Genomic DNA, 10,118 nt, shown 5'->3' on the forward strand with positions numbered 1-10,118 from the left:
CACCTCTGTAAGTACACTAGCAGTAATTATTTCACACTTAGAAGTTTAAAAGATCCTGAGAAGTTAATTTCAACCTCTTATAAGGCTACTTGGCTAAAATGATATTTCTCTGTGTTGTCTAGATTAACTCATCTTTCTCAGCGACAGCTATTGAGCTGAAAGTTTTATTTTCACATGTCCTGGATATCAGAAACTATAGGACTAAGTAAATTGTCAGAGCTTTGAATTTACAAATGTACTGAAGCTTTTAAGTTCCTGATTAATGTTTAAGAGCAGATGAAACCCTACTGAAATCAAGTGGGGCCATGTTCTTGCAAAACAGCACATCTCGTTTTAGTACACCCAATACTAGTTTAGAAATGCTGTAATTACGTGATGCAAAGCAGGGAAATTATGTGAAGTTGCTCTTCTAATTTGTTTTATGAATAAATTTTGAATGAGCAATTTGTCCTAGCAGATTCTGTGGTGGATTGTGTACTGTTTCCTCCCCCATAAGGCATAAAAACTGTTAGAAATATCAGATTGTAAGTTGTGGCTCAATCAAAAGAAATTTGTTTAGACCTCATCAAGAGGAAATTTCAACTTCTAGGTGATCTAGTAGTGTGCAGATCTATAGTAATGAGAATCAAACCACAGCTTCTACACTTTGTTGGACTGGAGCCAGAATGTACAGTACCTTACAGGTGCAAGCTTAGCTGTAACCAACTGTTTTTACCATATTGTAAGTAATTTTTTTTATCCTATGTTCAGTTTCAGTGTTACTGTGAATGCCAAGCTGTGGGTAAGGCATCATGCAGTACATTTAGTTAGTGGAAATGAATGTTTTGTAACAACGCAAGAATCAAATGACATCTTGCATGGCATTATAACTTACCCCAAAACCATGACAGAAGAGTTTTGCCAGGAAGTATCTGTAACAGAAGTCCATGGTACTGCCAAATCACCTGTTTTCTTCATAAGTGAAGATGTGAATTTTCAGTAAGACTTAGCTAAATGAAACACGTAAGCAAGGAAGAATCTATTATTGAACACAGAAGTCCTAATATTAAACTGAAGTCAAATTATTTTAAGGATTAAGCTATAAGATTGTTTTCAGAAAAAAAAATTAGAAAAATAAATAGAACATGGTTTTAGAGAAAAAGTAATTTTCATAGCACTTTGAAGTGAGGCAAAATAGCCTTATTTCACATAAAATTTCACTGTGCTTATTCTGGAGATTTCAGATTTGATAAACAGGGAGGTTGTTTGTCACATTAAGTCAACAGGCATTTTCTAAGGTGTGTACTACTGAAAGAGCATGTACTTTTTGCTTCAGGGTTAAATTAGCAGCTTATACAAACAGCAGGGGCCGCTTTAAAAGTGAAGTCCTTCACTGTTTCCTGCTTAAGTCATTGATCTGTTAAGCCTTATAAATAGGTGACATTTACATCAAATTTAAAGCTAATAGTTTCCTCTTGCAAAGATTTAACTGTACCTTAGGGGAAAAGTTGCTTCCTTTTGAGATTAAAAGGGAATTACTCCTAGGGAGAACAGCTGTATATACTATAAACTTTTCTTATGCTAGCTGTAGGACCCATGCTAACCTAAAGAAAAGCAAACAAATTCAGCGAGTTTACTAACCAAAATTATGTGAAAGAGTAATTTTACAAGAATGACATTTCTCAGCTATGCATAACAATGTTTTCTATGTCATGTTAAACATTTAGCTGAAAGTAAGCTATTCTCTGATAAACTCTGGTTGTCCTCTGCACTTAGAGTGGGGTCAAGGGTAAAAAGTGTCTGATTCTGGAACCTTGGTCAGAACTGTGAATGTGAAGCTCTTAGGGAAGAGATGATTTAACTTAATCTGTGCTCCCGCTTAATAAACAAGAGATGACACTCTACTTGCTACTGAGTTTTATGATGTTTCTTTTCTCCGTCTTTGTCTTTTTACTTTTCTGACATGCTGGAGTCTCCCAGAGGATGGGATGTTATGATCGCTCAGGCACAGCTTATCTGCTTCAGTTCAAATAGCTGGTATGTGTTTCTTTGGCTGCTGCCTATAAAAAGCACTTCACTATGGCAATAACCCCAAGTGACAAAGTGGATGGGTCTGTTGGTTTAATTAAACCTCTCTTGCATCGCTGCTTTCCCCACCCCATCCCCCATTAAGCTTACATCAAAAATCAAGTAAAAAGGCAATCTTGAAATGAAAATGTTAGTGCATTTTAAGGCAAGGGGAACTGTTATTTAGTCTGCACTCCAGTATGCCATGAAAGAGGTAGTTATTAGAATTGTTTTAGCTTGTATGTACAAAATTTAAAATTACTCCATGCTGGATACTGTAAATATTTGGAGAAATTAGTGCTGAAATTCTGAACTTGCAGAAGAGAGCCACCACCTTGAAATATTTCTTTTCTTCAAAGGAAAAGCATCCACTAATACTACCAGTGCTGGTTAATGAGAATGTTACATTATGGCATTTTCTTTCATAGTGTAAGATTAAGATGATATTCCAGTTTTTCACAGATACTTCACAGTTCAACAAAGAATGGGAAGCTCAGGAAAACAAAGGTACAAAAGCTTTATTTTAGAATACAAACATTTATAAGAAAGCAGTAGGAAAACATCCAATGCCAAAACTGTCTTTGCAATATATTTTTGTTCCTCTTTGGTTATTTATTCTTCTTCTGTCAGTCCTCCAAAATCTTCCAAGGATTTTAATTGCCTACTCTGTGTGTCTTGGTTTATGTGTTCTCTGTCTAAAATTACATGTGCAGAACACAGAGTTGTTTCATCTTATTTGAGGCTCATGTAGCTAAATAAATAAAGGAATATCTCAGATCTGAGAGCTGCAATATAGACAGTTTACTTTATTAGCAAATATTTATTATTTAATCTACACAGCTGTTAGGTATTGTAAGTCTCTGATCTTATGAGTATAATGTGCATCTAGATAATAGCTCACAGCTATTTGTGTTGGAGGAAATGATAGTTCATTCTTAAATTTTGAGATCACCATTGCTTCTGAATTTAATACAGCTGTGGAAACTGCAGCAATAGCACACATATGGATGAGATGTTGCAGGAAGACAAACAGGCCGAGTATGTAAATAATAGTTTCCAACCTCCTGTTTTAGAATCTAAGAGACAGACTGAAGTATCAGAAAAATCCTGTTAGTTACCTAACCCCATTTGTTTGCATAAATGGCTAAAAATATATTACTTTTTAAACACCCCAGAACAGCCTCAGCTTATTTTACATGTCTAAATGTTACTCCTGCTGAGAAGTGAGTCCTAGTGGATTCTGGTGGCATCGCAGTGAAGGTATCTGGGCACAAGGGAAATGAGGAATAGTTGCCTAGAGAGGAGAACAGGGGCTTGGTGTGTGGCCTGTGTGCTCCTGGAAGAGGACTCCTTAAACTACTTAGACCTAAAAAATTATTGAGGTCAACTGAGTTTTACTGGTTTTAATAAATTCCAACCTTGGAGATGGAGTTAACTTTTCACTCTGAAACTTGTTTTACAGTAGATGAGGGAAGGCCCACAGCTAGGTAAAAATCAGTTATTTAAAAAACAAGCAAACAAAAAATACTTAACAGCAGTAAATGTTCTAAATGAATATATTTAAACTGCTTGGTCTGTGAGAGTAAAAATGCTTTTTGGCATCCAAATCATTCCTTGACAAAGGGATCCTCTAAAATGCTGTCCAAAGGCATTTGATGATTTAAATAGTTTTCAGTGTAAATGAAATTCAAAGTCAATCCATAGAAACAGATTCTGTTTGCTGAAAAGCTTAGAGTAGTTCATTGCACGACTTGCGAGTGGTGAAAGGCTGCTAGCTGTAAAGATGTAGGGTCTGGGGGAATGGTGCCATCAAGAGGAGGTGTTTCTGTTGAATAGCGTAGTTGTAGGTTTGCTGCTGAGCCTCAAGGTTGAAAATGCAGGGGAGGGGAAGGTTAGCCTAAGGGTGGAAGATGTGGTTTCTGCCCTTTAGGAGAGGGAGGTGGAGCAAGAATGCAAAGGCCCTATCCACCCCGTGTTGTAGACCTGGCTTTGCTGCTTGAAGGCCTGTTAGTCAAACGCAGCCACTGTACTACATATACTGTATATGTTTTAGTTCTTCTTCAGATAACTAATTAAAATGGTTGGGCTGCTGGTGGAGCAGAAGAGGAGTGCACTGTCTTCCTCCCCCACACTTGTTCTTTGGTTGCTGAGCAATGTCTACTCCATCTCTGTATCGGGGGCAGACTTTGGTGTCCCGTATCTGCTGGTCCTGCTCTGTCTGCCTCCACCATGGATGAAACGTCATAGCTCCTGGCAGAAAGCTTGTCACCTGGCCGAGGGGAAGGGCATCCGTTTGCAGCTGCACCTCTCCTCCCCTGCTGGCACACGTCCGTGCTCACAAGACGGGGCACAACCCTGGCAGCTTGCTGGAGGGAGGCAGGTGCCTCCAATGTCACCTGCTCCGTGAACTCATGAAGCTTCATTTCCTGCAAGTTTGGGACTTGAATTTAGAGGTTGATGCCCGATAAGAAACGAAGGTAATGCTGCAGTCTTTCCCACAGCGGAGAGGAGTTTTTGTCACTTGTTCCTACAAATCTTTTCATGAAACTTGCATTAGCGTTGCACCTTTGAGCACTTCACCCTTTTAGATTCAGACAAAACTGATAAAGAGTTAAAAAATTATAAGGAAGTCAGCTATCCTATAAGCCTTATTTTCCTTTAGGCTGAAATACAGCAACAGCAGAGGCAGAAGCAGAACTCGGGTCTTGTCTTGTGACACCCCAATTCCATCCACTTTGCATTTCAGGAAAAATAATTGACGCTCAGTCCTTAACTCTGTAATAACTGCTTCTGCCATTATGTGGGCATCATGACTATAAGGCAGCTTTTAGCTAGTGATTCACCAAAACACAGTGTTTGTTATGTACTCCCTTAAAATCCGAGATGGCCCAACTCAGGAACAATTTCTATGTTATTCTTCAGGCTGTGCATGCAGGGCCTGTTAGTAGGTATCTGAAGGGGCTGTATGGAAATCCTGTATTTAGAGCTTACTGGCAATGCTATGAGGGGGAAAAAACCATGCAAAGAATCATACAGTTAAAAATGTAATTACAGTGCCTGTGTACAATTTGGCTTCATGTTGGGCTGGCAAATTTTCTTGCGCTTCTTATTGTGTGCCTGTATTTCGTAATTCTACAACGTTGTACATCATTAATACCTTTACTCCTTCAATTTCAAGGATTAAAAAGAATATTTAAATAAAACTTTCCCTTACCACACACCAAAACTGAGGAAAATGGGAAGATGGGGTCGTTCTCTAAGAAAGGCTAACACTTTTTATTTCCAGTCCCTTCTTTTGGTGCTTATGAAAAGTCCTTCCTGATCAAGCAACACCCCCAGAGACCAAGGCATTTTCAACCTGACATGCTACTTTGTGCTGAAACTGTCATCCCTGCAAGGAGAACCGAGGAAAAACAAAAACAAAAACAGGTAGAGACAGGGAGACAAAGAATTAAAACATTGCAGAGGGTTAGAACAAACAGGCTGTGTGCGCTGTTGCTTTCTTCCTTTCTGATGCATTAGTGGCACTGTTTTCATCCAGAAAAGGAAGACCGCCTTAGCGAAGGAAATTCCCCTTCACAGCATTGTGAATATAATTGATATAATTCCCATTATATCAGCACTGAGTTGCCTTGGGATCTCACCATAAGAGCGTGTAACAGGAGGAGAGTGAAGCAGTTGGTGACTGTCAGCTCTGAGGAACAGAACCACTTGGAAAAGGGTTGGATTCTTTCCAGACAAGAAAGAGAAGTGGGATAACAGGCTGCAGGTATTTGACTTCTCTTCTTGGTAGATGCAGCCAGTTGTTACTTTTGGGTTGCTAATTGGTATTGCTGAAGGGTTACATGAAGAAACAGAGACAATATGCTCAGGAAAGTGTATCTATGTTCTTCTGCCGTTTTAAACACCTAAGGAAATATGTATCACATTCCATATTATGAGGGTACTGAAGTGCTTCTACAACGTGCAGTGCCCTGGTAAAGTTTTATGGTGTCTGTTTTACAGATACGAAATTGAAGTTAGCTTTGGACATCTCCATCAGCTGAGAACTGCGTCCGGCTTGTACAAGACCCATGCTGGCGACGCTGTCATAGTTACAGTTGGTGACTATAGCTATAGTAAACGCTGCAGCTGTATGCTGTCAGTACAGTACGGTCAGCGATGCTGTAACAGTTAATATCGCAGAACAGCTGAGGTTGGAAGGTGCCTCTGAGGATCGTCTCGTCCAACCCCCCTCCTAAAGGCAGGGTCATCTGGAGCAGGATGTGTAGCGCTGCGTCCAAGGCAACCCTTTTCTTGGTCCCGGGAGAGAATATTGACTGGTGAAAAAGGACATTAAGAAGGTACATTTACTCCTGCTCCCTTATGGAGAGGATGGAGAGCAGCGTGATTGTATCTTTTAACACCAGCTGATGCCCATCGCCTTCACGCAGTGCAGCCACCCTCCGTGGGCCCGGCAGCAGCAGGGATGTCTTGCTGGAGCAACTCAAACCCTCCCAGCCTCAGACTTTTTTTTTGGGGGGGAAGCAACGTCCCGTGCAAGGAGTGGGGCTTTTCTTCTGGGAGGGGAGGTGGGGCCAGGGGAGCAGTGGATTAACAGCGAGGAAGCATATCGCTCGGAATTGTATTAAGCCTGCCAGTTTTCTTGGGCAGTCATGCGGGTGTAGCTTTAGGATGAGGAACGAGTTTCTTCCTGGGATGCTGGCTGGTGGAAATTGTTCCCTCTATGTCAAAACTTACTTGGCTGAGGTTTCCAGTCTTAGTGTGCATGTCCGTGCAAAACTTTTACCATTGCTGTCCTTCAATTTCAAAACAGTGTGCCACACTTTTTGGATTACTTTAAATGATCAGTGTGTTTTATTCAGTCAAGATTAATAAAAGCATAAGTCTGGACACTGCATTGGTTAAAAAAAAATCTTTAAAATGCTGCAAAGAAAGGCAGGGCTGTAATCTCATATGAAAACAAAGTTACACGCTCAAGGAAGTAAATAACTTGCTCTTTATGCTCCTTAACATCAACTGTCTCTTGTATGTATACCTCTTTACATTAGGTGAGTGGAATTGTTTAATGAGGCTTGCTTTGTAGTTCTCTTCTTGTATCTGCTCTTTAGACCACACACATAATCATTTGTAATCAATGAATTTACAAAGCTTAAGACTACTAATCTAACTAAATGCAAAGTGTGGCTCCTCACTTCTAAGAGCAGGATCTCTCGTGAGAAGGCTTGACTATGCTGACCTTTTCCTTTCATACCATTCCTCCTTTCTTCCTATTTTAATATCTTCTGTTTACAACATTATATGAGTTGGAGCAACTGTTTTTATGTTCCATCATTTTTTTCTAAGTTACTGACTCATTGGTCTTTTCACTTCAAACCCTACAGTTTTGTCTTCAGTGCACTGCACTTCAGTGTAATGATCTGCCTTACAAGGCCAACATCACAAATTCCTCAAAAATTCAGAATAATATGGTCAGATCCTGAGGTGTTGTCATCCCTTGAAACAGACATCATGATAGTGGTTGATACCAGTAATTTGCCATGAGGATTTATCTAGTTATGCTTTCTAACTCTTCATGCTATAGGATAAAAGAGTACATACAGTGGAATATGCAATCTACTGGGTCTAATTTTCGTCTTAACACCTGGTGTCAAGATGCCGTTTACCTGGCATTTGTGTTGAAGGAATTAATTTGACATTCAAATAGATTTTAGAACACTCAGCACTTTTTTTTCCCCCTCTGAGTGGTTCATAGGTTGTAGACTTCAAGTAGTTTAAAAATCTTGCTGAAGTGCATGACCAGTGTTGCAGACGTTTCAGTTAAGAGTGATTACTGTGCTAAGCCTTGAGGCAATGGTCTGCTGCTGATACTTCCGAGTGAAAATCTACATTCACAGGGTGTTTGGTGTTGCTTAGCTGCACATTCTAGATCTAAATATTTCTCAATATTACTATTCTTAGCAAAATTGCCCTTTCTTTTGTTACAGCCATTTTAAGTATTTTTTATAGTATTCTTGCTTTTGCCAGGCACATATACAAATGTTAGCTAAGCAGCGTCAAATGTAATAGGAATTAGATTTCTTCACTTACATTGTAACCCATATAATTAAACTTAGAAATGGTGCTTGACACTGGCTGTGAAATTAAACAATTAGATGTGGTAATAATGCATTTTGAGATTGATTCAATTTCACTGAAGGAGACCAAAAAACAGTCAGGAACTATTTGACTTGACTGGGTTTTGCTTGCATCCAACTTAGAGGCTCAGTTTTAGCCTGGGCTTGAATCATCGGCAGGGTAGATGTGCGGTGCTCTTACGGGAGATCCTGCAGACACCATTCCTCAAGGGACTTACCTGGTAGTTTCCTGAGCTCTGGGGAGCATGGGTACAGGGGAGGAGGGAAATGAAATCTGCCATTTTGCTCCGTTCCCATCACATATGTCAAAGAAAGGGCCTGACACAATTTGTCCTGAAATGCCACAAGTACCTGTATGTGGCCTTTCCACTTACAAACATTTTTGTCCACTTAAGAGCAAAATATATGTCAGTTACAGTTTGCAAAGCGGCTTTTAATGGGTTTATTGATCTAAAAACCTAGTCTTTAAGTCACTGTATCATAATGCAATCATTTGCATATCATGGTATGCGTATGATTGCATTATGACACTGTGATTGCAGGGGGAATATATCTGTTTAGAGTGTGGTATATGAATAAGACAAAAGGCATGAATTAATGAAACCCTAATTTATGTCTAATGATTTTTTGATCATCACGCCTCAGACAGTAGAGGAAAAGGGTTTCTTCTGACAGAGTGCACCAATCTGTCTAAATCACGTGAGCTACCAGCCACGTCTGATCACACAAGATAAATGCAGGAAAACAGTCAAGCCCTCATTTATTAATTAGTGCTAAAAACTTACAAATTAACTCCTTCATTCTTCTTCTTTTCAAGCACGGGGATTTTGTACTGAAAAACTGATTCATGTATCATTATCAATGACTGCTTGGCCTCCAGCTTTTCCCCACTGACCTACTGCTGTCTTTATGTTCACTTGAACTCCAGCCATTGGTTTCTCTGATACCTTCAGAGCACTCTCCTGGTCCTCAGTCAGGGACCTGAAAAGTCCACCTGAGGCGAGAGTGCTCTCCTCCAGGGCTAGCCTGCAAACAAATATCCCATGTTGTCTCCTAGCAACCTAACCATCCATTACAGAGCCCTCAGATGTTAAATTGCTCTTTCACAAATGTTACCCACCTCCCACCTCCTCCACGAAACAATAAGAACCCGACACATTACCCACAGTGAGTATGGAGGGCGAGAGGACTCAGTGAGCCGCGTTGTTTCTCTGCCCAGGTGACGAACAGTCCCAGTCCTTACAGTCGGAGAGCATAGCTGTTAGTGAGGTTCTGGTTAGTCGTCTCTTGTTTCATGCAGTGTGGGAGTGCATCAGTGACAGACCTTTCTGCTAGACTAATCAAAAAAGGCTATGTAGAAATGCTAGTGTTCTTGGGAGTATGTTATCTGTTGTTAGGCTGTGGTTGAAATGTGATATATTTGTTTTGGATACTTTTTTGAATTTATTTTTTTAATCTGTAAAATATTTCATCTAATCTGTGGGACACATTATTAAGCTGGAGTTGTGCATACACACATGAGAACAATGGGCATCACTTCAAAGTCCTAAAGGCCTAAAAGGCCAGTTATAGGAAAGTAGGAGATAGTTTTAATGTCATGCTTTCATCCATTGGACTCTGTGATACTGTTAGCCACATCATTATTTCTACCAGCTCAAGGTGTGATTTACCTTCAATACCATGGAGAAAACAGGAGGGGGAAGGAGAAATGAGTTGGGGGTGGCAGGGCATTTTGACTTTTGGGGGATTTGAGCTGCAAGCGTAAGCATACAAAACAATTTCCTAAGATTAACAAAAATGCTTAGAGGTTTTAATTTGACTTTTAGGGAAATAGCATACTTTGAGTCAAGAGCTTTGAAGCCCTTGCTCTGTTAACAGACAGCATTTTGACAGACACCTTCCATTCTTTACATGCTATGTTCTTTCCATGGATTT

The sequence above is a fragment of the Phaethon lepturus genome, unplaced genomic scaffold (genome assembly GCF_000687285.1).
Source record: "Phaethon lepturus isolate BGI_N335 unplaced genomic scaffold, ASM68728v1 scaffold19147, whole genome shotgun sequence".
NCBI lineage: Eukaryota > Metazoa > Chordata > Aves > Phaethontiformes > Phaethontidae > Phaethon > Phaethon lepturus.